The sequence below is a fragment of the Hevea brasiliensis genome, chromosome 3 (genome assembly GCF_030052815.1).
Source record: "Hevea brasiliensis isolate MT/VB/25A 57/8 chromosome 3, ASM3005281v1, whole genome shotgun sequence".
In the NCBI taxonomy this organism is placed as follows: Eukaryota; Viridiplantae; Streptophyta; class Magnoliopsida; order Malpighiales; family Euphorbiaceae; genus Hevea; species Hevea brasiliensis.
The window spans coordinates 78372014-78399869 of record NC_079495.1 but is presented as its reverse complement, the minus strand read 5'-3'; positions in this window follow the sequence as shown (position 1 = coordinate 78399869).

Sequence of the window (27856 nt, the reverse complement as noted above, 5' to 3'; positions counted from 1 at the left end):
AAATTAGTTAAAAACTAGTTATGCATAAACCTCTGATAACTGTCTCTTGGCTCTGACTTAGTGTTTCCTTCCCCTTCCCTGAGACTTTGCTAACTGAGAAACATAATTTGAAGTGTTTCAGTACTCATTTAAACTGTCTCTGAGAATAAGGTTCAATAATTAATTTATGAAATTCTATTATTTCCTTAGTCAACCTAATATGTCGACCCTCGATGCGTTCTAGGTAAATTCGGTTTTAATGTTACTAATATGTCACATTCAATAGTCTTTTAGGGTTGGTACATGTTGCCAAATTCATTTCCATGTATCTTGCATTTTCTTGCAATTTGCTGGATTCCGGGATATTAGTTTGACCTAGCCAGACGACCTAGTTCTCTCGGTTTTTGGGTTTTGGTCAAAACTACAAACTTGTAGATCTATTTCTTTTTGCACGCGGGGCAAAATTTCAGGTCATTCTGAGTTATGTAGACCAAGTTATGGTCATTTTACTATTGCTGGTCAAATTGCATCAAAATTGGTCACTTTAGGTCATTTTAGGTCAATTTTGGTTTGGCCAGTTTTTGGACCCGAATTTTTGCAAGCTGTTTGACTTGCTTATGGTCATTTCTGGGCTTTGGTGTCTTCATAAGACTTGTAGATATGGGTCTTAACTATTCATGGTCAAAATTTCAGATCAATTGGACCTGTTTTGAGTGAGTTATGGCCTAAACACTAACTGCTTCCCAAATGGTCAATTTTTAGGCCTTATTTGCACTTAATCCGGATTTGGTCATTTTTCAAGCTACCTTGCAAACAGAATTTTGGCAAGCTTCCTTCATGAAAGTTGGCACATTTTGTGCCTAGTTTCACCTCCAATTGGTTTCATACCAATTGGAGCCACACACTTAAGGTTCTAAGCCCAAAATGCAAATTGCCTTATTACATTTCCTTCATACACATCAAAGACCACTTTTAAAACTTACCAAACTCAACATTCAAGCCAATTCTGGTTTGTACCATAACCTAAACATAGTTCACAACATATTATAGGTCATTTTGGCAGCTTACAATTACATTCAACATACACCATAAAGTGCAGAATTGGTCAAACTCATTTACAACAATTCAATCACCTAACCATAACACTTTTACATGTCCAACTTCACACCATCACACACATACCCAAACTGCCATAACAACCAACACAATTCAACGTTAATATTCCATAATCCAAACATGAAATAACATCCTTATGGTTCACCAAACCAGGCTGCCATTTCATGCATTACATTCCCATAATTTCTAAGCATTCAAATTTCAATACACATTCACATATACTAAGTATACATCACCCAAATGATTTCCTACACACATAAACATTTAATCAATGCTTTAATCCACCATTTACAAGCAAAAATAAACTGTCTTCAAGGTGTTTCCATGGCTGCCAAAAGTACACATCCCCATTCAACATCAAACCTCAAAATTCTTTCCACAATTCAAGTACCCATAACATTGCTACTAACTTTAATGAAGCAATAACCCAAAAATACAAACTTACCACTTTGGAAATTCTTCAAAACCTCTCCAAAACTTGGTCTTCTTGCTGCCTATCTACTGCCCAAGGTATGGTGATCACTTTTAATGAAGAAACCATAACCATTAGAAGCTTGGATCATGGATGCGTGGAGGACTTCAAGGTGTGGCCATGGAGTCCCATGGAGGATAAATTCGGCTGGTTTGAGAGGAGGTTGAAGATGAACTCATTTCTGCCCATTTTAGCTCTTAAGTGTCCCACAATTCTAAGTTAGTGGAGCACTAACCATTATTTAATATTAGTTTTATCTTAACTTTCCTTATTCCCACAATTAACTCTCCATTTTTGCTATTTACATTATGTAACACTAATTTAATTTTTCATTATATTTTCCAAGTGTAATATCATGTATTTTTAATGGACATTTAGGTCAAAAGACAACTCGGGATGTCAAATGACCACAATGCCCCTGTTCGGGTTGCATTCCCAATTTTTCGGTATCACCGGGTTTTGTCCGTTTTCTCGATTTCTCACTTTTCTTTGTCCTAATTAACTATTTTTTCTTTGATATTTCTAATGGTATTTATACTTCAATAGGTGTCTATTTAAGTCCTAAAAATATTTTCCAGGGTTCCCCACGTTCCAGGGCTAGTCAACAGTCAACGCCATGACTTCCCGGTGCGGTCACCCATCGTTAGGGTTCTCGGCTCGCTTAACTTGGTTGCATTTCTTTGCTATTATTTTTTCTTTATTTTTCTTGTATTTTATTTTCTTGTATTTCATTATTTTATGTCTCCTCACTCATATCGAAGTGTAGTTCTAGGCATCCTAGCTGTCCGGACAACACCGGTCCCTAGAATAGTAGAGCGCACTACCGAACTTAGGGGTGTTACAATTCTCCCCCCTTAAAAAAAATTTCGTCTCAAAATTTTACTGGCATTAGTTTCTGAACAGCTATGGGTGTTGTCTCCTCATATCCTCTTCACGTTCCCAAGTAGCTTCCTGGCCTGAACGATGGTTCCACAGCACTTTAACTAGGTGTATCTGTTTATTCCTCAGCTGTTTCACCTCATATGCCAGAATTTCTATGGGTTCTTCCTCATATGAGAGGTCTGGATTTTACCTCAATCTCTTCAACTGATAGTACATGAGATGGGTCTGATCTGTACCTCCTTAACATGGACACATGGAAGACACTGTGTTTCCTTGCTAACTCCGGAGGTAATGCCAACCGATATGCCAAAGGACCAACTCTTTCCAGAACCTCATATGGTCTGATGAAATGAGGACTCAGTTTCCCCTTTCTGCCAAATCTCATAATCCTCTTCCAAGGAGAAACTTTGAGGAATACTTTATCACCCACTGCATATTCAATATCTCTTCTTTTTAGATCAACATAAGACTTCTGACGGTCTGACGCAGCCTTGAGTCTATCTCTAATCAATTTAATCTTTTCCTATGTCTGCTGAACAATTTCTGGCCCAATTATCTTTCTTTCACCAACTTCATCCCAACATAGGGGAGTTCTGCACTTTCTGCCATACAAAGCTTCATGTGGAGGCATCCCAATGCTTGATTGGTAGCTGTTGTTATAAGCAAACTCAATCAAAGGAAAGTGTGTATCCCAACTACCTTCAAACTCAATCATACAAGCCCGTAGCATATCCTCCAATATCTGAATAACCCTTTCAGGTTGGCCATCTGTCTGTGGGAGGAATGCTGTGCTGAAGTTCAATCTAGTATTTAGGGCTTTCTGAAGACTACCCCAGAATCTAGAAGCGAACCTAAGATCTCTATCAGATACAATCGATACTGGCACTCCATGCAATTTTACAATTTAATATATGTACAATCTGGCTAAACTTTCCAGGCTATAGTCCATCCGAACTAGCAAAAAGTGAGCAGACTTGGTTAGTCTATCAACTATGACCTATACTACATCTTAACTATTCTATGTCCTCGGAAGTTTCATCACAAAATCTAGAGTTATCCGTTCTCTTACTATGTTTCATAGGGTGCCACTTGTATGCTAGCTTGACACTTATTAATTTATACAAATTCTGTTAGTGGGATGTATCTGTCCCATCTCCCTCGGATTCAAGGACAGAAGTTCTCAGTATATTCTCGAGGGTTCATTACATTTTACAGGTTATTATTATTATCATTTCATTTCATTATTTATAGAAACTCAATGAGTTTCAAAATTTACCTGAATCACTTGTTTCGACTGTCCATCCGTCTGAGGATGATAAGTCGTACTAATATCTCTAAGCTTATAGCAATTACTGTGGTACAGGTAATTCACATTAATGTAACCGAGTCACTGACTCTAGCTACCTTACAAGTGTAGTCATTTGATAGGCTAGTTCTAAAGTTTAAATTTCTTACTAGAGTTTTTTCACATTTATTTCCCTTAATAGTACTCTATTCGGACGCAACTGTATCAATTTATAGATTACTTACAAATATTCTTAATTTATTGTACCACAAGGAAGCACGTAGCTCTACATAATAATCCCATGTCGGTACTATAATCTGCAGCTTATAATACAAACATCGAGAACATTATATAGTCACTACGTTATAACCTCATGGGCTAGGTTTTCTAACATCTTATCTTTCTCGAATCCACTAATATCCCAAACCGATTCTGATTACAATATCCATTAATAATTACTAATAGTAACATCTTTAGCCCTCATCTAGAGCAATTCTATTACTGTAACTTACTTTTAAGTCCTCTTGCCTTACATTAAGTAGGCTTGCCAATTAGCTTTATAATTTATGGTATGTTAGAAAATACTTTTAGCTAACAATTCTTCCAAAATTAATGTCGATCATACTTGTTATTGTAGTTTTGATCCTAAAAGAATAGTCACTAATGCATTAAAATTTATTCCCCTGTAAAGGAATAGCAACAAAACATAGAATTCTAACACTAACATATAAATAAGTAGTGCTGGGATCAAATAATAACTCATTGTTTCTTTCAAAAATTAAGAACTTACCAGCAGCTACATCCGAAGTTTCTGCTCTTTCCCCTTGGCGCATAGTGGACGCTCTGACTGGTGCGCTACTATATTCGGGTTGATTCACTGTGTTATAGTGGTGAGGAGTACCAATTCTATTTCTATCTCGACTCTGACTGACGATCTGTGAACTCCGGAAAGCAGATCGAGGTGCTCTAGTACAATCTTTAGCAAAGTGTCCAAGTTTTCCATAATTGTAGCAGGCTCCAGAGGCCCTTCGATAAATACCTCCATGTAGCTTACCACAAACATGGCAGAAATGGGCAGAATAGGAACTTCTGGTTGTTCGACGACTAGATCTTGATGTTCTCTGCCCTAATGATCCGCCTCTGTCATATCTCTGAGCTTAGGGTTCCTCAAATTCTTTTCTCTTCCCCAAATTACTGCTCGAGTTCTGACCCGTAGATTTCCTCCTCTTCTCTATTTCACACTGCCCTTGTGGGGTTGGAGTGCAATTGGGCTTGGGGTGATTATCGACCATTTGTTGGAAGAAAGTGGCCATTCTTTGGGCCATTTATGCGATAATTTGTCTGGTAAAGCAGTGCAGTCGGGCCTTCGACACTTTGTGGAGCTGGGGCCTCAACTTGTACTTCTGCCATCACGGACTGTTCTATTGTCTCATTCTTCTCTTCCATATCTTTTCACAAGATTTTCTATTCCTGTACAACCAACATAAGGAGATTCCTCTCCATTAGTTCATATTTATGATGTAAATGTACTATATGTATCAAACATTTGAGCAGTTGTAGTTACCGACAAAAAGATTTCAAATTCACAGTTCAAAATTTACTTTAAAACCATTGCTCTGATACTACAAAATATGTCACACCCTCCCCCGTAAGATGTAATATGATCCCATAGTACACCTAATGAATTACCGTACTTCGCCTACTGATAACCCATTAGATATACTACAAGGGATTTTAAAAACAATTTTTGTGAAATTTAAATCATCGATTAAAATCTGGTGTTATAAAATTTTTTCAAAATTTCGCAAAGTCTTACTGTATTTTGAGAAAACAGTTCTTCAATCCTGCAAAAGAAAATGCTCCCAATATGTTTTCTCAAATACAACTTCAATAACTTCATTTGAACCCATAATTCAAATCTCAATAATCAAATCAATCTCCTCATAAAAGAAACATTTCATTGATTACAAGACTCAAAATTAATATTACAAAACTATTCAGATAAATGAAATCCCAAATTTACATTTACAATAATTTACATTTAATTACATACCAAAATATTTTACAAGAGTTTTTATACAACTGCTCAAATAATTTACATACATATTATTACATGCATACATCAAAACCTATGTACATCGGTATACCTATAATATACCTGGAGCTAATCTGAAAGTGTCTTCAAAGAAACTTACTCACTGCTCTATGCTCTTCTTACCTGCGACAGCATACAAAGCTATCGCTGAGTGGTGAACTCAGTGGTGCACAACTATAATTTAAAATATAGTACAATATACATTAACAAAATTTACAGTAAATAATTTGGAAACCTGAATACTCATCAAATTCTAAAACTCAAAATATTCATTGCCAATAATGTGAATCATTTGTATAAAATGACTTCGATCATGAAATTCAATTTATCAAATCATAACTAACCATTTAGGTAATTCCAACAAAATCAATTATACATAAATCATAATTGAAATCACAATTCTATACCATTCAAAAGCCATTATGTATCTCAAAAACCATGCTGTATCTCAAAAATCATTCTTTATCTCACTAACTATGCAAGACTAATCCGAAAGGGCCATATTCGATGTGATTCTAACTCCCTATGGTCGGTGAGGTCGAATCAGATTCTAACTCCCTATGGTCGGGGAGGTCAAATCATCGTGCACAGTACCATCACAATAATGAATCTTCCGCAAGGGCCATAACGATAAAATAAACTTAGATCCAACCTCATATCAGAGGAAAATCTAAGCCTGTGCACGTACCATGGTAATCAAAACACAACTAACTCCATTGTCTTCTCAACAAATGAGAGAGACGGGTAATAACCTAGTCAAGCATCTATAGTGAGATATAAAATAATATCACAATCCTTTTAGTGAGCATAAATCACAATATAATTCGATTCAAATTCAATTCCAATATCCAATAATTTTTATGCTCATCACAATTCAAATCATAAATTTGCATTTTCCATGAAAATTACCATCACAATTCAAAACATGTTCTACCATAATTTTCCAAAACATAATTTATTCAATCCATAACAATGCTTAATACTTGTGGAAATACCATTTCACAAAGCTAAATTCATACATACTATAACAATTTTCAACAATCATTGAATTAAATCCAATGCTTGTTAAACATAATACATAAGAAAAATATGTCATTTAATCATATGAAATATTCAAACAAAATTAGTTAAAAACTAGTTGTGCGCAAACCTCTGATAACTGTCTCTTGGCTTTGACTCAGTGTTTCCTTCCCCTTCCGTGAGTCTTTGCTAACTGAGAAAAACACAATTTGAAGTGTTTCAGTACTCATTTAAACTATCTTTAAGAATAAGGTTCAATAATTAATTTATCGAATTCTATTATTTCCTTAGTCAACCTAATATGTCGACCCTCGATGCATTCTAGGTAAATTCGATTTTAATGTTACTAATATGTCACATTCAATAGTCTTTTAGGGTTGGTACATGTTGCCAAATTCATTTCCATGTATCTTGCATTTTCTTGCAATTTGCTGGATTCCGGGATACTAGTTTGACCTAGCCGGACGACCTAGTTCTCTCGGTTCTTGGGTTTCGGTCAAAACTACAAACTTGTAGATCTATGTCTTATTGCATGCGGGGCAAAATATCAGGTCATTCTGAGTTATGTAGACCAAGTTATGGTCATTTTACTATTGCTGGTCAAATTGCATCAAAATTGGTCACTTTAGGTCATTTTAGGTCAATTTTGGTTCGGCCAGTTTTTGGACCCGAACTTGTGCAAGCTGTTTGACTTACTTATGGTCATTTCTGGGCTTTGGTGTCTTCATAAGACTTGTATATATTGGTCTTAACTATTCATGGTCAAAATTTCAGGTCAATTGGACCTGTTTTGAGTGAGTTATGGCCTAAACACTAACTACTTCCCAAATGGTCAATTTTCAGTCCTTATTTGCACTTAATCCGGATTTGGTCATTTTTCAAGCTACCTTGCAAACAGAATTTTGGCAAGCTTCCTTCATGAAAGTTGGCACATTTTGTGCCTATTTTCACCTCCAATTGGTTTAATACCAATTGGATCCACACACTTAATGTTCTAAGCCCAAAATGCAAATTGCCTTATTACATTTCCTTCATACACATCAAAGACCACTTTTAAAACTTACCAAACTCAACATTCAAGCCAATTCTGGCTTGTACCATAACCTAAACATAGTTCACAACATATTATAGGTCATTTTGGCAGCTTACAATTACATTCAATATACACCATAAAGTGCAGAATTTGTCAAACTCATTTACAACAATTCAATCACCTAACCATAACACTTTTACATGTCCAACTTCACACCATCACACACATACCCAAACTGCCATAACAACCAACACAATTCAACATTAATATTTCATAATCCAAACATGAAATAACATCCTTATGGTTCACCAAACTAGGCTACCATTTCATGCATTACATTCCCATAATTTCCAAGCATTCAAATTTCAATACACATTCACATATACTAAGTATACATCACCCAAATGATTTCTTACACACATAAACATTTAATCAATGCTTTAATCCACCATTTACAAGCAAAAATAAACTGTCTTCAAGGTGTTTCCATGGTTTCCAAAAGTACACATCCCCATTCAACATCAAACCTCAAAATTCTTTCCACAATTCAAGTACCCATAACATTCCTACTAACTTTAATGAAGCAATAACCCAAAAATACAAACTTACCACTTTGGAAATTCTTCAAAACCTCTCCAAAACTTGGTCTTCTTGTTGCCTATCTACTGCGCAAGGTATGGTGATCACTTTTAATGAAGAAACCATAACCATAAAAGCTTGGATCATGGATGCATGGAGGACTTCAAGGTGTGGCCATGGAGTCCCATGGAGGATAAATTCGGCTGGTTTGAGAGGAGGTTGAAGATGAACTCATTTCTGCCCATTTTAGCTCTTAAATGTCCCACAATTCTAAGTTAGTGGAGCACTAACCATTATTTAATATTAGTTTAACCTTAACTTTCCTTATTCCCACAATTAACTCCCCATTTTTGCTATTTACATTATGTACCACTAATTTATTTTTTCATTATATTTTCCAAGTGTAATATCATGTATTTTTAATGGAAATTTAGGTCAAAAGACAACTCGGGATGTCAAATGTAACACCCCTAAGTTCGGTAGTGCGTTCTACTGCTCCGGTGACCAGTGCTGTCCGGACGGCTAGGAAGCCTAGAACTACACTTCAATATGAATGAGGAGACATAAAATAATGAAATACAAGAAGAGAAAATACAAGAAAAACAAAGGAAAAATAATAGCAAAGAAATGTGACTAAGTTAAGCGAGCCGAGAACCCTAGCGATGGGTGACCGCACCGGGAAGTCACGGCGTGGACCGTTGACTAGCCCTGGACTGCGGGGAACCCTGGAAAACATTTTTGGGACATAAATAGACCCTTGTTGAAGAATAAATATCATTAGAAATATCAAAGAAAAATTAAATAATTAGTACAAAGAAAAGTGAGAAATCGAAAAACAGACAAAACCCAGAATATCGAAAATCAGAATGCCACGAACAGGGGCATTATGGTCATTTGACATCCCGAAGTGTCTTTTGACCTAAATTTCCATTAAAAATAAATAATATTACACTTAGAAAATGAAATGAAAAATTAAATTGGTGGTACCTAAAGTAAATAGTGAGAATTAAGGGTTTAATGTGGGATTAAGTGAAAGTAACTTATAATATGAATTAATTAGAGTAAGTGGACCACTAAGAGAATAAAATAAACACATTATGGGGCTGATGTAAGTCCACTATGTCCAGCAGCCACTTCATCTTCTTCATTTACCATCCAAGCCGTGAATGAAGGGAGAGAAAACTCCATGGACATTTTCATGCAAGCTTGATCCCTCCTTCCATTTCAACTCCAAACACTTGAGTTCCTTCATTAAACTTTGTCTACACATCACAAGGAAGATATTGACACCCAATTTGAGAAGTTTGGTGAAGGTTTAGCAAGTTACAAATAAAGGTAAGTTTGCATTTTGAGAAATCCTTTGTTAAAGTTTTTGTGCATGTTATGGGTATTAGTTTGGTGAAGGAAAATTTTAAGTTTGAAAAGTTATTGTTATTTTCATTTTGGACAGCCATGGGTCACGTTTATGATGAGGTATTTGTGCATATAATTGATGGGAAAGAATGTTAATAATGGTGATTTAGTAACTTAGTGAGTTATTGCATGTTTATATGGTGAATTATGCACTTTGATGGGAATTGGCATATGGTACGGCAATGTGATGTTGATGAATGTTTTGTGGCAGCTTGTGGACACTTGAGAAATGGTGTATATTGAAGGAAGAGTGGGCAGAATATTGACCTAGAAGGATTGATGATATGTATGTGAATGAATGTTGTAAAGTGTATGTAAAGTTTGTAATGTTTAGGTGTGGTTGTAATGGTATTTAGAAATTGTAATTGTGAATGATATTTGGTGTGTTGAGGGTGATTGGAATCTGCCCAAAATAATGCTAATGTAATGTAGAAAATGTTTTTGGTAATGTGCCAAAACAGTTTGGTAGGGTATGGAAGTAAACCTTGCAAGGTGAGTATGTGTTTGAAGTTGGGGTGTGAAATGCATATTGAGGGCAGTGAATATTTTAGCCTATAACCTTGAATGTGTAACCTCAATTGGTATGAGACCAATTTGGGGTGAAACTAGGCACAAAATGTGCCAACTTTCATTGAGAAACCATGCCAAAATTCTGCTTGCAAGGTGACCTAAAAATTTGACCAATTCGGATTAGGTGCAATTAGGACCTGAAAAATGACCAATTGGGCAGCAGTGAGTATTTAGGCCATAACTCACTCAAACCAGGTCCAATTGACCTGAAATTTTAACCATGAATAGTTAATACCCATACCTACAAGTCTTATGAAGACACCAAAACCCAGAAATGACCATAAGCAAGTCAAACAACTTGCAAAAGTTCGGGTCCAAAACTGGCCGAACCAGAATTGACCAATTTGACCTAAAATTGACCTAAAATGGTACCACTTGACCAGCAATAGTGTAATGACCATAACTTGGTCTACTTAACTCGGATTGACCTGAAATTTTGCAATCGCGTGCAATAAGACCTAGATCTACAAGTTTGTAGTTTCGACCGAGACCCGAGAACCGAGGAACTAGATCGTCCGGTTAGGTCAAACCAGTGTCCCTAATCCAAAGAATTTGCATTAAAATGCACTAAGCAAGGAAATGACTTTGGTAAAACATACCAAACCTAAAACCCTATCAAATGTGACATATTAACGACACTAAAACCTAATTTACGTAAAACGCAATGAGGGTCGGTATATTAGGTGATTAAGTGAATAATTGAGTTCATGCATTATTTACCAAACACCATCGATAGAGACAATTTAATTTAATCAAACACTTCGAATTGTGTTTCTCGCTTAACAAGGACTCAAAGAAAAGGGAAAGAAATCGAGTCGACCAGGAGACAAATATCGAGGTTTGTGCACAATGGCTATTGCTTTTGAATTTTTCAATTGAAATAAATATTGAATATTTGTATATTATTGTTTTAAATTATGTTTGTGCACAACAACTGCTTTCTTTTGAATTATTTTCAATGGAAATAAATATTGACTATTTGCATATCATTGTTTTAAATTGTGGAAATGTGTTTGGTGGACACTTATTGATTGAAAAACATTGTGAATGGTTTGAAACGTGAAAAATTGTTTGAATGGTATTTGATGGATACTTATTGATTGAAAAGCATCGTAAATGGTTTTGTGGAAATTGAAGTGAATTACGAATTGTGTTGCCATTTTGTGAATGAAATTATAACTTTGGAAATTTATTGGATTCTTACGGATCATTTGAATAAAATGTTTGGAATTGTTTTGACTCACAATTGGCATGACATCGATAATATGTTCCTCCTCCATTAATGGGGTGAGTGTGATTATTCCTCCTCTTTGACTTATTAGTCCGGGTGAGTATGATTATGTTCCTCCCTCTTTGACTTCCCACCGAGGTGAGTATGGATGAGTTCTCATTATATAGCTAGCTTCCTCCTCATTGATTTCGATTATTGGGGTGAGCATGTCTTGTCGTGGTGTACAACACGGCATATATGGAAAAAATTGTGTCATGGCCTAAATTGTGTTATAGATTGGCAACATTGTATTCTTGATTATTTGATCGAATTGTGTTATTATGTATTGTGAGATTGTGAAATTGATTTAAACTCTTATTGACATATACATCTATTGAATTCAACCATGATCGACTTATTGAAAATTATTGTGATATTAACAAATGGAGTTTAAATTCTTGTTGACACTTATTGTCTTGAATTTAACTATGGTTTTAAGTATCCACTATTGATATGATTTATGAATTGTGATTTAAAATTTGTATTTGGTAAATGTTGTGCACCATCGAGACATTGTCTCAAATGATAGCTTTATTGCTATCGCAGTAGAGAGAGACAGGCAGCAGACTAGGTCGCTAGTATCGCCAATGAGAGATTTTTGGGTATAGTGAGTATACCACATGTGGCATTTTGTATCAGAATGTATATTCACCGTATGTATATTTTGTTCTTGGTTTTGAGCTTGTAAATTTAAGTTGTACAAGAAAGTTGTAAAATAATTATGAGTTATTTGGCTTGTAAAAATTGTGTTATATCTTTGTATCTTAGTCTTTGAAAATCACTGGATTTGACTTGAGAAATGTGTTGTGTTGATAAAAATGTTGGAGTTGAGATTTGAAAATATATTGAAGTGCTTTTTACAGTTTTCTCAAGAACTGCTTTGTCCAAAATACAAATGGCACCTTGCCAAAATTTTTACAGATATTCCAAATAAATCAAATGAGTTAGTTGTTTCACTTGATTCACCAAAGTCTTTCACACTGTAAATAGTGCTCACCACCGTAAAAAGAAGTAAGAAAAGTTTTTAAAATCCCTTGTAGTGTAATTAATGGATTATCGAGACGAGTTGGTAATTCATTAGGTATACTACGGATCATGTTATGCCTTACGAGGGTAGGTGTGACATGTTTTAGTGGTATCGAGCAAAGTTTTTAAATTCTGCTTTCACTTGTCATTTGAATATTCTTTCTTCACAAGATAAATCACAAGCAATATCATTGTTTGATACATACAAGACATTACATTATAAATATGCACTAACGGAGGAAATCTCCTTGTGTTATTGGTTTAGGAGATCTAAAATCCTCGCATTGACTATGGAAGAGGGTGATCGCTCCGATCAATCTATTGAGGCTAAGGTGCAAGGGGATGCCCCAGGCCTACATAATGTCGTGGTTCAAGAGCACCACCGCCCCGCAGCATCGCAGCTTCCTTCGCTCGGCCACAGATACCGCAATGTTCCAACAACTGGATGGTAATGTGCCTACTCAAGTCCCAATTCAGACACGGTGGTACAACCACGCCTCCTACGAGGCAATATGATAAATTGATGAAGTATGGGGCTACTGAGTTTAAGGGACGAGATCCTCTAGAAGGTGAACAATGGTTAGAGAGGATGGATAGGGTATTCAAGAAATCGCATTGCAGAGGAGCTCGATTTGAGTACTCGGATCTTTGCTACAGGGGATGCTTATGATTGGTGGAAAACCATTCCCCATACCCGATAGAACTGCGGTGCTAACATGGAATGACTTCCTCGGAATTCAGCAAAAATATGTCCCCGATGCTTATGTAAACCGTGGTCGCAAGAATTCCTAAGTCCAAACAGGGGCATCGCTGGTCGAGTATGAAAGGGAATTCTCCCCCCTAAGCCATTATGCAGTAAGTCTACTTTCTACCAATAGGGAGAGATGTAAGAGGTTTGAAACCGGCTTGAAGCCTAGTATCAGATTACAAGTGGTCGGATTCAAACATAACAACTTCTCTGAACTTATTTCTCAAGCACTAGAATTAGAAAGAATTGAATCAAGTGGCCCCGAGAAAAAGAAATCGAGAGGCGTAAAAAGAGGGAAAGTCACAGAACAGAGTTCTAGTGGTCCCACTTGGAAAGAGGAAAACTTTGGGGGATAATGCAGGAGATAGTAAGAAGTCAGGTAGAGATAGATCTTTTGGACGAAACCACCTCGATCCGATCACCAACTCAACGAAACCCAGAAATGCGCTGTCAGATCGACTTTGTGAAACTTATGGTAAACCACATAGTGGGGTATGTTATAGAGCCGTAGGAGCATGCTTTAATTGTGGAGAGACTGGTCATTTTGCTAAGGATTGTGTAAATCCAGGTCATTCTGGATCATTTACTACACCAAAGGGATCAACCCAAGTTTCTACCTCAAAGAGTTCACCATCAGTTAGTAGAGGCAAAGGTAGAGGTAGGGGTAGTACACCTAGAAGTCAGACTACTGTGAATCAGCCAAAACAGGGTGATGTTTCAACGAGAGTATACGCTATACGACAGAGAAGAGACTGAGACTTTTGACATCATTGCTGGTACTTTCTCAATTAGCAACTGAGATATATATATGTATTGTTTGACCTGGAATTTTCATATTTTTACATTAATGTTAGAACTATATGTTCTGTTGTTATTCGTTTACAGAGGAATAAATTTTAACGCATTAGTGATTAGCCCTTAAGATAAGGATTGTGATAATAAGTGAAATTAGTTTTGAAAGAGTTTATCGGCGAAAAGTATTTTCTAACACACCATAAATTATAAAGCTAATTAGTGAGCCTACTTAATGTAAGGCAAGAGGACGTAAAAGTAAGATGCAGTGATGGAATTGCTCTTGATAAGGGCAAGGAGGTTACTGTTAGAAATTGCTAATGGATATTGTAATCATAATAAGATTCGAATATCAGTGAATTCAAAAAGAATAAAAGATAACAAAGTTTGATCTATTGGGATGTATCGTAGTAACTATGCAATGTTCTTGATGTTTATACTGTAAGCTGCAGATTACAGTACTAACTTGAGATTATTGTGTAGAGCTACGTACTAACCGATAGTACATCTAGATGAGAATAGTTGCCAACGGCATCTGTTTTGGCATAGTTATGCCGTGACGTAATTTAATTGTTAGAAATAAGTTTGAAAATCCTACTTAGGATCTAAAACTCAAAAGTTAAAATATCGAAAGGTTATAGTTCAAGATAAAAGGAAGTAAGTTATAGAACATTGACAGATAAAAAGAGTTATGGAAGTAGAGACTTGAACAGTTGATTCATATGTAACAAAGAAATATTACGAATGTGAGGAAGACTATGGACTAGAATGGTCAGAGGACCAATGACTGATGAATGATTCTAACATGACCTCAAGGGTCATTCAAGAAGGAACGTGAACCGAAATATTAGACAACACAATAGTAAGAGGAGATTGGTGTTATCCAAACAAAGTAAACATTGTATTAGATTGTTAAAAGTCTTATACAAATTTGAGAAAAAGAAGATTATACGATCATATAGAAAGGAGAAATAAACGTATGACTATTGTAAGATAGCTACTGGGTAAAAATTTCGTGGACGAAATTTATTTAAGGGGGAGAATTGTAACACCCTAAGTTCTAGAGTGCGTTCTCTTCCCGTGACCAAGTCTCCTGGACGGCTAGGAAGCCTAGAACTACACTTCAATATGAATGAGGAGACATAAAATAATGAAATACAAGAAGAGAAAATACAAGAAAAACAAAGGAAAAATAATAGCAAAGAAATGTGACTAAGTTAAGTGAGCCGAGAACCCTAGCGATGGGTGACCGCACCGGGAAGTCACGGCGTGGACCGTTGACTAGCTCCTCGGATCATGGGAACCCTGAAAACATTTTTGGGACATAAATAGACCCTTGTTGAAGAATAAATATCATTAGAAATATCAAAGAAAAATTAAATAATTAGTACAAAGAAAAGTGAGAAATCAAAACAGATAAAACCCAGAATATCGAAAATCGTGAATGCCACCCGAACAGGGCATTATGGTCATTTGACATCCCAAGTGTCTTTTGACCTAAATTTCCATTAAAAATAAATAATATTACACTTAGAAAATGAAATGAAAAATTAAATTGGTGGTACCTAAAGTAAATAGTGAGAATTAAGGGTTTAATGTGGGATTAAGTGAAAGTAACTTATAATATGAATTAATTAGAGTAAGTGGACCACTAAGAGAATAAAATAAACACATTATGGGGCTGATGTAAGTCCACTATGTCCAGCAGCCACTTCATCTTCTTCATTTACCATCCAAGCCGTGAATGAAGGGAGAGAAAACTCCATGGACATTTTCATGCAAGCTTGATCCTCCTTCCATTTCAACTCCAAACACTTGAGTTCCTTCATTAAACTTTGTCTACACATCACAAGGAAGATATTGACACCCAATTTGAGAAGTTTGGTGAAGGTTTAGCAAGTTACAAATAAAGGTAAGTTTGCATTTTTGAGAAATCCTTTGTTAAAGTTTTTGTGCATGTTATGGGTATTAGTTTGGTGAAGGAAAATTTTAAGTTTGAAAAGTTATTGTTATTTTCATTTTGGACAGCCATGGGTCACGTTTATGATGAGGTATTTGTGCATATAATTGATGGGAAAGAATGTTAATAATGGTGATTTAGTAACTTAGTGAGTTATTGCATGTTTATATGGTGAATTATGCACTTTGATGGGAATTGGCATATGGTACGGCAATGTGATGTTGATGAATGTTTTGTGGCAGCTTGTGGACACTTGAGAAATGGTGTATATTGAAGGAAGAGTGGGCAGAATATTGACCTAGAAGGATTGATGATATGTATGTGAATGAATGTTGTAAAGTGTATGTAAAGTTTGTAATGTTTAGGTGTGGTTGTAATGGTATTTAGAAATTGTAATTGTGAATGATATTTGGTGTGTTGAGGGTGATTGGAATCTGCCCAAAATAATGCTAATGTAATGTAGAAAATGTTTTTGGTAATGTGCCAAAACAGTTTGGTAGGGTATGGAAGTAAACCTTGCAAGGTGAGTATGTGTTTGAAGTTGGGGTGTGAAATGCATATTGAGGGCAGTGAATATTTTAGCCTATAACCTTGAATGTGTAACCTCAATTGGTATGAGACCAATTTGGGGTGAAACTAGGCACAAAATGTGCCAACTTTCATTGAGAAACCATGCCAAAATTCTGCTTGCAAGGTGACCTAAAAATTTGACCAATTCGGATTAGGTGCAATTAGGACCTGAAAAATGACCAATTGGGCAGCAGTGAGTATTTAGGCCATAACTCACTCAAACCAGGTCCAATTGACCTGAAATTTTAACCATGAATAGTTAATACCCATACCTACAAGTCTTATGAAGACACCAAAACCCAGAAATGACCATAAGCAAGTCAAACAACTTGCAAAAGTTCGGGTCCAAAAACTGGCCGAACCAGAATTGACCAATTTGACCTAAAATTGACCTAAAATGGTACCACTTGACCAGCAATAGTGTAATGACCATAACTTGGTCTACTTAACTCGGATTGACCTGAAATTTTGCACCGCGTGCAATAAGACCTAGATCTACAAGTTTGTAGTTTCGACCGAGACCCGAGAACCGAGGGAACTAGATCGTCCGGTTAGGTCAAACCAGTGTCCCGGAATCCAGCAATTTGCATTAAAATGCACTAAGCAAGGAAATGACTTTGGTAAAACATACCAAACCTAAAACCCTATCAAATGTGACATATTAACGACACTAAAACCTAATTTACCTAAAACGCAACGAGGGTCGGTATATTAGGTGATTAAGTGAATAATTGAGTTCAGTGCATTATTTACCAAACACCATCGATAGAGACAATTTAATTTGATCAAACACTTCGAATTGTGTTTCTCAGTTAACAAGGACTCAGCAAAAGGGAAAGAAATACTGAGTCAGGACCAGGAGACAAATATCAGAGGTTTGTGCACAATGGCTATTGCTTTTGAATTTTTCAATTGAAATAAATATTGAATATTTGTATATTATTGTTTTAAATTATGTTTGTGCACAACAACTGTTTCTTTTGAATTATTTTCAATGGAAATAAATATTGACTATTTGCATATCATTGTTTTAAATTGTGGAAATGTGTTTGGTGGACACTTATTGATTGAAAAACATTGTGAATGGTTTGAAACTGTGAAAAATTGTTTGAATGGTATTTGATGGATACTTATTGATTGAAAAGCACGTAAATGGTTTTGTGGAAATTGAAGTGAATTACGAATTGTGTTGCCATTTTGTGAATGAAATTATAACTTTGGAAATTTATTGGATTCTTACGGATCATTTGAATAAAATGTTTGGAATTGTTTTGACTCACAATTGGCATGACACTGATAATATGTTCCTCCTCCATTAATGGGGTGAGTGTGATTATTCCTCCCTCTTTGACTTATTAGTCTGGGGTGAGTATGATTATGTTCCTCCCTCTTTGACTTCCCACCGAGGTGAGTATGGATGAGTTCTCATTATATAGCTAGCTTCCTCCCTCATTGATTTCGATTATTGGGGTGAGCATGTCTTGTCGTGGTGTACAACACGGCATATATGGAAAAATTGTGTCATGGCCTAAATTGTGTTATAGATTGGCAACACTGTATTCTTCAGTTATTTGATCGAATTGTGTTATTATGTATTGTGAGATTGTGAAATTGATTTAAACTCTTATTGACATATACTGTCTATTGAATTCAACCATGATCTGACTTATTGAAAATTATTGTGATATTAACAAATGGAGTTTAAATTCTTGTTGACATTTATTGTCTTGAATTTAACTATGGTTTTAAGTATCCACTATTGATATGATTTATGAATTGTGATTTAAAATTTGTATTTGGTAAATGTTGTGCACCATCGAGACATTGTCTCAAATGATAGCTTTTATTGCCGCCGCAGTAGAGAGACAGACAGTAAAGCAGACTAGGTCGCTAGTATCGCCACGAGAGATTTTTGGGTATAGTGAGTATACCACATGTGGCATTTTGTAATCAGAATGTATATTCACTGTATGTATATTTTGTTCTTGGTTTTGAGCAGTTGTAAATTTAAGTTGTACAGTAAAGTTGTAAAATAATTATGAGTTATTTGGCTTGTAAAAATTGTGTTATATCTTTGTATCTTAGTCTTTGAAAATCACTGTGGATTTGACTTGAGAAATGTGTTGTGTTGATAAAAATGTTGGAGTTGAGATTTGAAAATATATTGAAGTGCTTTTTGAGTTTTCAAGAACTGCTTTGTCCAAAATACAAATGGCACCTTGCCAAAATATTTACAGATATTCAAAATAAATCAAATGAGTTAGTTGTTTCACTTGATTCACCAAAGTCTTTCACACCTGTAAATAGTGCTCACCACTGTAAAAGAAGTAAGAAAAGTTTTTAAAATCCCTTGTAGTGTAATTAATGGATTATCAGTAGACGGAGTTGGTAATTCATTAGGTATACTACGGGATCATGTTATGCCTTACAGAGGGGTAGGGTGTGACATGTTTTAGTGGTATCAGAGCAAAGTTTTTAAATTCTGTTTTCACCTGTCATTTGAATATTCTTTCTTCACAGTACAACTGCTCAATATCATTGTTTGATACATACAGTACATTACATTATAAATATGCACTAACGGGAGGAAATCTCCTTGTGTTATTGGTTTAGGAGATCTAAAATCCTCGCATTGACTATGGAAGAGGGTGATCGTTCAGTCGATCAATCTATTGAGGCTGAGGTGCAAGGGGATGCCCCATGCCTACATAATGTCAGTGGTTCAGTAGCACCACTGCAGATCAGCTTCTTCTGCTCGATTCGCCAGACTACGCAATGTTCCAACAAATGGATGGTAATGTGCCTACTCAAGTCCCAATTCAGACACCAGTGGTACAACCACAGTCTCCTACGAGGCAATATGATAAATTGATGAAGTATGGGGCTACAGAGTTTAAGGGGACAGTAGATCCTCTAGAAGCTGAACAATGGTTAGAGAGGATGGATAGGGTATTCAAGAAACTGCATTGCACAGAGGAGCTCAGATTTGAGTACTCAGTATCTTTGCTACAGGGGGATGCTTATGATTGGTGGAAAACCATTCCCCACAGTCTGATAGAACCTGCAGTGCTAACATGGAATGACTTCCTCAGGGAATTCAGGCAAAAATATGTCCCTGATGCTTATGTAAACCGTGAAGTCGCAAGAATTCCTAAGTCCAAAGCAGGCGGATCGGTCGAGTATGAAAGGGAATTCTCCCCCCTAAGCCATTATGCAGTAAGTCTACTTTCTACCAATAGGGAGAGATGTAAGAGGTTTGAAACCGGCTTGAAGCCTAGTATCAGATTACAAGTGGTCGGATTCAAACATAACAACTTCTCTGAACTTATTTCTCAAGCACTAGAATTAGAAAGAATTGAATCTGAAGTGGCCCCTGAGAAAAAGAAATCAGAGAGGGCAGAAAAAGAGGGAAAGTCAGCAGAACAGAGTTCTAGTGGTCCTACTGGAAAGAGGAAAAACTTTGGGGGATACGACAGAGATAGTAAGAAGTCCGGTAGAGATAGATCTTTTGGACAAAAACCACCTCGATCCGATCAGCCAACTCAACAGAAACCCGTAAATGCTGTCGGATCGACTTTGTGAAACTTATGGTAAACCACATAGTGGGGTATGTTATAGAGTAGGAGCATGCTTTAATTGTGGAGAGACGGTCATTTTGCTAAGGATTGTGTAAATCCAGGTCATTCGGATCATTTACTACACCAAAGGGATCAACCCAAGTTTCTACCTCAAAGAGTTCACCATCGCTAGTAGAGGCAAAGGTAGAGGTAGGGTAGTACACCTAGAAGTCGACTCATCGTGAATCAGCCAAAACAGGTGATGTTTCAACGAGAGTATACGCTTATCTGCAGAAGAGACTGAGACTTTTGACATCATTGCTGGTACTTTCTCAATTAGCAACTGAGATATATATATGTATTGTTTGACCTGGAATTTTCATATTTTTACATTAATGTTAGAACTATATGTTCTGTTGTTATTCGTTTACAGAGGAATAAATTTTAACGCATTAGTGATTAGCCCTTAAGATAAGGATTGTGATAATAAGTGAAATTAGTTTTGAAAGAGTTTATCGGCGAAAAGTATTTTCTAACACACCATAAATTATAAAGCTAATTAGTGAGCCTACTTAATGTAAGGCAAGAGGACGTAAAAGTAAGATGCAATAATGGAATTGCTCTTGATAATGGCAAGGAGGTTCTTGTTAGAAATTGCTAATGGATATTGTAATCAGAATAAGATTCGAATATCAGTGAATTCAAAAAGAATAAAAGATAACAAAGTTTGATCTATTGGGATGTATCGTAGTAACTATGCAATGTTCTTGATGTTTATACTGTAAGCTGCAGATTACAGTACTAACTTGAGATTATTGTGTAGAGCTACGTACTAACCGATAGTACACCTAGATGAGAATAGTTGCCAACGGATCTGCTTTTGGCATAGTTATGCGGTGACGTAATTTAATTGTTAGAAATAAGTTTGAAAATCCTACTTAGGGATCTAAAACTCAAAAGTTAAAATATCGAAAGGTTATAGTTCAAGACAAAAGGAAGTAAGTTATAGAACATTGTGGATAAAAAGAGTTATGGAAGTAGAGACTTGAACAGTTGATTCATATGTAACAAAGAAATATTACGAATGTGAGGAAGACTATGGACTAGAATGGTCAGAGGACCAATGATTGATGAATGATTCTAACATGACCTCAAGGGTCATTCAAGAAGGAACGTGAACCGAAATATTAGACAACACAATAGTAAGAGGAGATTGGTGTTATCCAAACAAAGTAAACATTGTATTAGATTGTTAAAAGTCTTATACAAATTTGAGAAAAAGAAGATTATACGATCATATAGAAAGGAGAAATAAACGTATGACTATTGTAAGATAGCTACTGGGTAAAAATTTCGTGGACGAAATTTATTTAAGGGGGGGAGAATTGTAACACCCCTAAGTTCTAGAGTGCGTTCTCTTGCTCGGTGACTGATCGTCCGGACGGCTAGGAAGCCTAGAACTACACTTCAATATGAATGAGGAGACATAAAATAATGAAATACAAGAAGAGAAAATACAAGAAAAACAAAGGAAAAATAATAGCAAAGAAATGTGACTAAGTTAAGCGGCGAGAACCCTAGCGATGGGTGATCAGACTTGGAAGTCACGGCGTGGACCGTTGACTAGCCCTGGACTGCGGGGAACCCTGGAAAACATTTTTGGGACATAAATAGACCCTTGTTGAAGAATAAATATCATTAGAAATATCAAAGAAAAATTAAATAATTAGTACAAAGAAAAGTGAGAAATCGAAAAGCAGATAAAACCCAGAATCTGAAAAATCAGAATGCCACGAGCAGGGGCATTATGGTCATTTGACATCCCAAGTGTCTTTTGACCTAAATTTCCATTAAAAATAAATAATATTACACTTAGAAAATGAAATGAAAAATTAAATTGGTGGTACCTAAAGTAAATAGTGAGAATTAAGGGTTTAATGTGGGATTAAGTGAAAGTAACTTATAATATGAATTAATTAGAGTAAGTGGACCACTAAGAGAATAAAATAAACACATTATGGGGCTGATGTAAGTCCACTATGTCCAGCAGCCACTTCATCTTCTTCATTTACCATCCAAGCCGTGAATGAAGGGAGAGAAAACTCCATGGACATTTTCATGCAAGCTTGATCCCTCCTTCCATTTCAACTCCAAACACTTGAGTTCCTTCATTAAACTTTGTCTACACATCACAAGGAAGATATTGACACCCAATTTGAGAAGTTTGGTGAAGGTTTAGCAAGTTACAAATAAAGGTAAGTTTGCATTTTTGAGAAATCCTTTGTTAAAGTTTTTGTGCATGTTATGGGTATTAGTTTGGTGAAGGAAAATTTTAAGTTTGAAAAGTTATTGTTATTTTCATTTTGGACAGCCATGGGTCACGTTTATGATGAGGTATTTGTGCATATAATTGATGGGAAAGAATGTTAATAATGGTGATTTAGTAACTTAGTGAGTTATTGCATGTTTATATGGTGAATTATGCACTTTGATGGGAATTGGCATATGGTACGGCAATGTGATGTTGATGAATGTTTTGTGGCAGCTTGTGGACACTTGAGAAATGGTGTATATTGAAGGAAGAGTGGGCAGAATATTGACCTAGAAGGATTGATGATATGTATGTGAATGAATGTTGTAAAGTGTATGTAAAGTTTGTAATGTTTAGGTGTGGTTGTAATGGTATTTAGAAATTGTAATTGTGAATGATATTTGGTGTGTTGAGGGTGATTGGAATCTGCCCAAAATAATGCTAATGTAATGTAGAAAATGTTTTTGGTAATGTGCCAAAACAGTTTGGTAGGGTATGGAAGTAAACCTTGCAAGGTGAGTATGTGTTTGAAGTTGGGGTGTGAAATGCATATTGAGGGCAGTGAATATTTTAGCCTATAACCTTGAATGTGTAACCTCAATTGGTATGAGACCAATTTGGGGTGAAACTAGGCACAAAATGTGCCAACTTTCATTGAGAAACCATGCCAAAATTCTGCTTGCAAGGTGACCTAAAAATTTGACCAATTCGGATTAGGTGCAATTAGGACCTGAAAAATGACCAATTGGGCAGCAGTGAGTATTTAGGCCATAACTCACTCAAACCAGGTCCAATTGACCTGAAATTTTAACCATGAATAGTTAATACCCATTCCTTCAAGTCTTATGAAGTCACCAAACCCAGAAATGACCATAAGCAAGTCAAACAACTTGCAAAAGTTCGGGTCCAAAAACTGGCCGAACCAGAATTGACCAATTTGACCTAAAATTGACCTAAAATGGTACCACTTGACCAGCAATAGTGTAATGACCATAACTTGGTCTACTTAACTCGGATTGACCTGAAATTTTGCACGCGTGCAATAAGACCTAGATCTACAAGTTTGTAGTTTCGACCGAGACCCGAGAACCGAGGAACTAGATCGTCGGTTAGGTAAAACCAGTGGCCCGGACTCCAGCAATTTGCATTAAAATGCACTAAGAATGTAAATGACTTTGGTAAAACATACCAAACATAAAACCCTATAAAATGTTACATATTAACGACACTAAAACCTAATTTACCTAAAACGCATAGCGAGGTCGGTATATTAGGTGATTAAGTGAATAATTGAGTTGATTGCATTATTTACCAAACACCATCGATAGAGACAATTTAATTTGATCTTGAAACACTTCGAATTGTGTTTCTCAGTTAACAAGGACTCAGCAAAAGGGAAAGAAATACTGAGTCAGGACCAGGAGACAAATATCAGAGGTTTGTGCACAATGGCTATTGCTTTTGAATTTTTCAATTGAAATAAATATTGAATATTTGTATATTATTGTTTTAAATTATGTTTGTGCACAACAACTGTTTCTTTTGAATTATTTTCAATGGAAATAAATATTGACTATTTGCATATCATTGTTTTAAATTGTGGAAATGTGTTTGGTGGACACTTATTGATTGAAAAACATTGTGAATGGTTTGAAACTGTGAAAAATTGTTTGAATGGTATTTGATGGATACTTATTGATTGAAAAGCACTGTAAATGGTTTTTGTGGAAATTGAAGTGAATTACGAATTGTGTTGCCATTTTGTGAATGAAATTATAACTTTGGAAATTTATTGGATTCTTACGGATCATTTGAATAAAATGTTTGGAATTGTTTTGACTCACAATTGGCATGACACTGATAATATGTTCCTCCTCCATTAATGGGGTGAGTGTGATTATTCCTCCCTCTTTGACTTATTAGTGCAGGGTGAGTATGATTATGTTCCTCCCTCTTTGACTTCGATCGAGGTGAGTATGGATGAGTTCTCATTATATAGCTAGCTTCCTCCCTCATTGATTTCGATTATTGGGGTGAGCATGTCTTGTCGTGGTGTACAACACGGCATATATGGAAAAATTGTGTCATGGCCTAAATTGTGTTATAGATTGGCAACTGTATTCTTGATTATTTGATAGAATTGTTTTATTATGTATAGTGAGATTGTGAAATTTATTTAAACTCTTATTGACTTATAATGTCTATTGAATTCAACCATGATCCTAATTCTTTAAAATTATTGTGATATTTACAAATGTAGTTTAAATTCTTGTTGACATTTATTGTCTTGAATTTAACTATGGTTTTAAGTATCCACTATTGATATGATTTATGAATTGTGATTTAAAATTTGTATTTGGTAAATGTTGTACTGCTGAGACATTGTCTCGTGATAGCTTTATTCTTTATCGCGGTAGAGAGACAGGCAGTGAGACTAGATCGCTAGTATCGCCAATGAGAGATTTTTGGGTATAGTGAGTATACCACATGTGGCATTTTATCTTGTAATGTATATTCACTGTATGTATATTTTGTTCTTGGTTTTGGCGATTGTAAATTTAAGTTATCTGATAAAGTTGTAAAATAATTATGAGTTATTTGGCTTGTAAAAATTGTGTTATATCTTTGTATCTTAGTCTTTGAAAATCACATGGATTTGACTTGAGAAATGTGTTGTGTTGATAAAAATGTTGGAGTTGAGATTTGAAAATATATTGAAGTGCTTTTTACAGTTTTACAAGAAGCTGTTTTGTCCAAAATACAAATGGCACCTTGCCAAAATTTTCTGAATATTCCAAATAAATCAAATGAGTTAGTTGTTTCACTTGATTCACCAAAGTCTTTCACACACTGTAAATAGTGCTCACCTTTGTAAAAGAAGTAAGAAAAGTTTTAAAATCCCTTGTAGTGTAATTAATGGATTATCGATGAAGCGGAGTTGGTAATTCATTAGGTATACTCTGGGATCATGTTATGCCTTACGGAGGGTAGGGTGTGACATGTTTTAGTGGTATCGAGCAAAGTTTTTAAATTACATTTTCACTGTCATTTGAATATTCTTTCTTCCGCAGTACAAGCTGCTCAATATCATTGTTTGATACATACAGTACATTACATTATAAATATGCACTAACGGGAGAAATCTCCTTGTGTTATTGGTTTAGGAGATCTAAAATCCTCGCATTGACTATGGAAGAGGGTGATCGTTGATCGATCAATCTATTGAGGCTAAGGTGCAAGGATGCCCCATGCCTACATAATGTCGGTGGTTGATGCTAGCACCAGCCCCTGCGATCATGATTCTGCTGCTCGATTCGCTCGTGACGGCTGCAATGTTCCAACAAATGGATGGTAATGTGCCTACTCAAGTCCCAATTCAGACACCAGTGGTACAACCACAGTCTCCTACGAGGCACTATGATAAATTGATGAAGTATGGGGCTCTGAGTTTAAGGGGACGATAGATCCTCTAGAAGGTGAACAATGGTTAGAGAGGATGGATAGGGTATTCAAGAAAGCGCATTGCAGAGGAGCTCAGATTTGAGTACTCGGTATCTTTGCTCTGGGGATGCTTATGATTGGTGGAAAACCATTCCCCACAGTCTGATAGAACCTGCAGTGCTAACATGGAATGACTTCCTCAGGGAATTCAGGAAAAAATATGTCCCTGATGATTATGTAAAACAGAAGCTGCAAGAATTCCTAAGTGCAAGCAGGCGGATCGGTGTTGAGTATGAAAGGGAATTCTCCCCCCTAAGCCATTATGCAGTAAGTCTACTTTCTACCAATAGGGAGAGATGTAAGAGGTTTGAAACCGGCTTGAAGCCTAGTATCAGTTACAAGTGGTCGGATTCAAACATAACAACTTCTGAACTTATTTCTCAAGCACTAGAATTAGAAAGAATTGAATGCAGGTGGCTCTTGAGAAAAGAAATCGAGAGAGCGAGAAAAAGAGGAAAGTCAGTGACGAGTTCTAGTGGTCCCTCTTGGAAAGAGGAAAAACTTTGGGGATCTGACGGAGATAGTAAGAAGTCAGGTAGAGATAGATCTTTTGAATGAAACCACCTCGATCCGATCAGCCAACTCAACGAAACCCGAAATCTGTTGTCGGATCGACTTTGTGAAACTTATGGTAAACCACATAGTGGGGTATGTTATAGGCCGTAGGAGCATGCTTTAATTGTGGAGAGTGGTCATTTTGCTAAGGATTGTGTAAATCCAGGTCATTCTGGATCATTTACTACACCAAAGGGATCAACCCAAGTTTCTACCTCAAAGAGTTCACCATCAGTTAGTAGAGGCAAAGGTAGAGGTAGGGGTAGTACACCTAGAAGTCAGACTACTGTGAATCAGCCAAAACAGGGTGATGTTTCAACGAGAGTATACGCTATCTGACGAGAAGAAGTGAGACTTTTGACATCATTCTTTGGTACTTTCTCAATTAGCAAATGAGATATATATATGTATTGTTTGACTGGAATTTTCATATTTTTACATTAATGTTAGAACTATATGTTGTTGTTATTCGTTCTGAGAGGAATAAATTTTAACGCATTAGTGATTAGCCCTTAAGATAAGGATTGTGATAATAAGTGAAATTAGTTTTGAAAGAGTTTATCGGCGAAAAGTATTTTCTAACACACCATAAATTATAAAGCTAATTAGTGAGCCTACTTAATGTAAGGCAAGAGGACGTAAAAGTAAGATGCAGTAATGGAATTGCTCTTGATAAGGGCAAGGAGGTTACTGTTAGAAATTGCTAATGGATATTGTAATCGAATAAGATTCGAATATCGGTGAATTCAAAAAGAATAAAAGATAACAAAGTTTGATCTATTGGGATGTATCGTAGTAACTATGCAATGTTCTTGATGTTTATCTTGTAATTTGCAGATTCTGATACTAACTTGAGATTATTGTGTAGAGCTACGTACTAACCGATAGTACATCTAGATGAGAATAGTTGCCAGCGGCATCTGTTTTGGCATAGTTATGCGGATGAATTTAATTTTAAGAAATAATTTTGAAAATACTACTTAGGGAACTAAAACTAAAAAGTTAAAATATCGAAAGGTTATAGTTCGGTACAAAAGGAAGTAAGTTATAGAACATTGTGAGATAAAAAGAGTTATGGAAGTAGAGACTTGAACAGTTGATTCATATGTAACAAAGAAATAT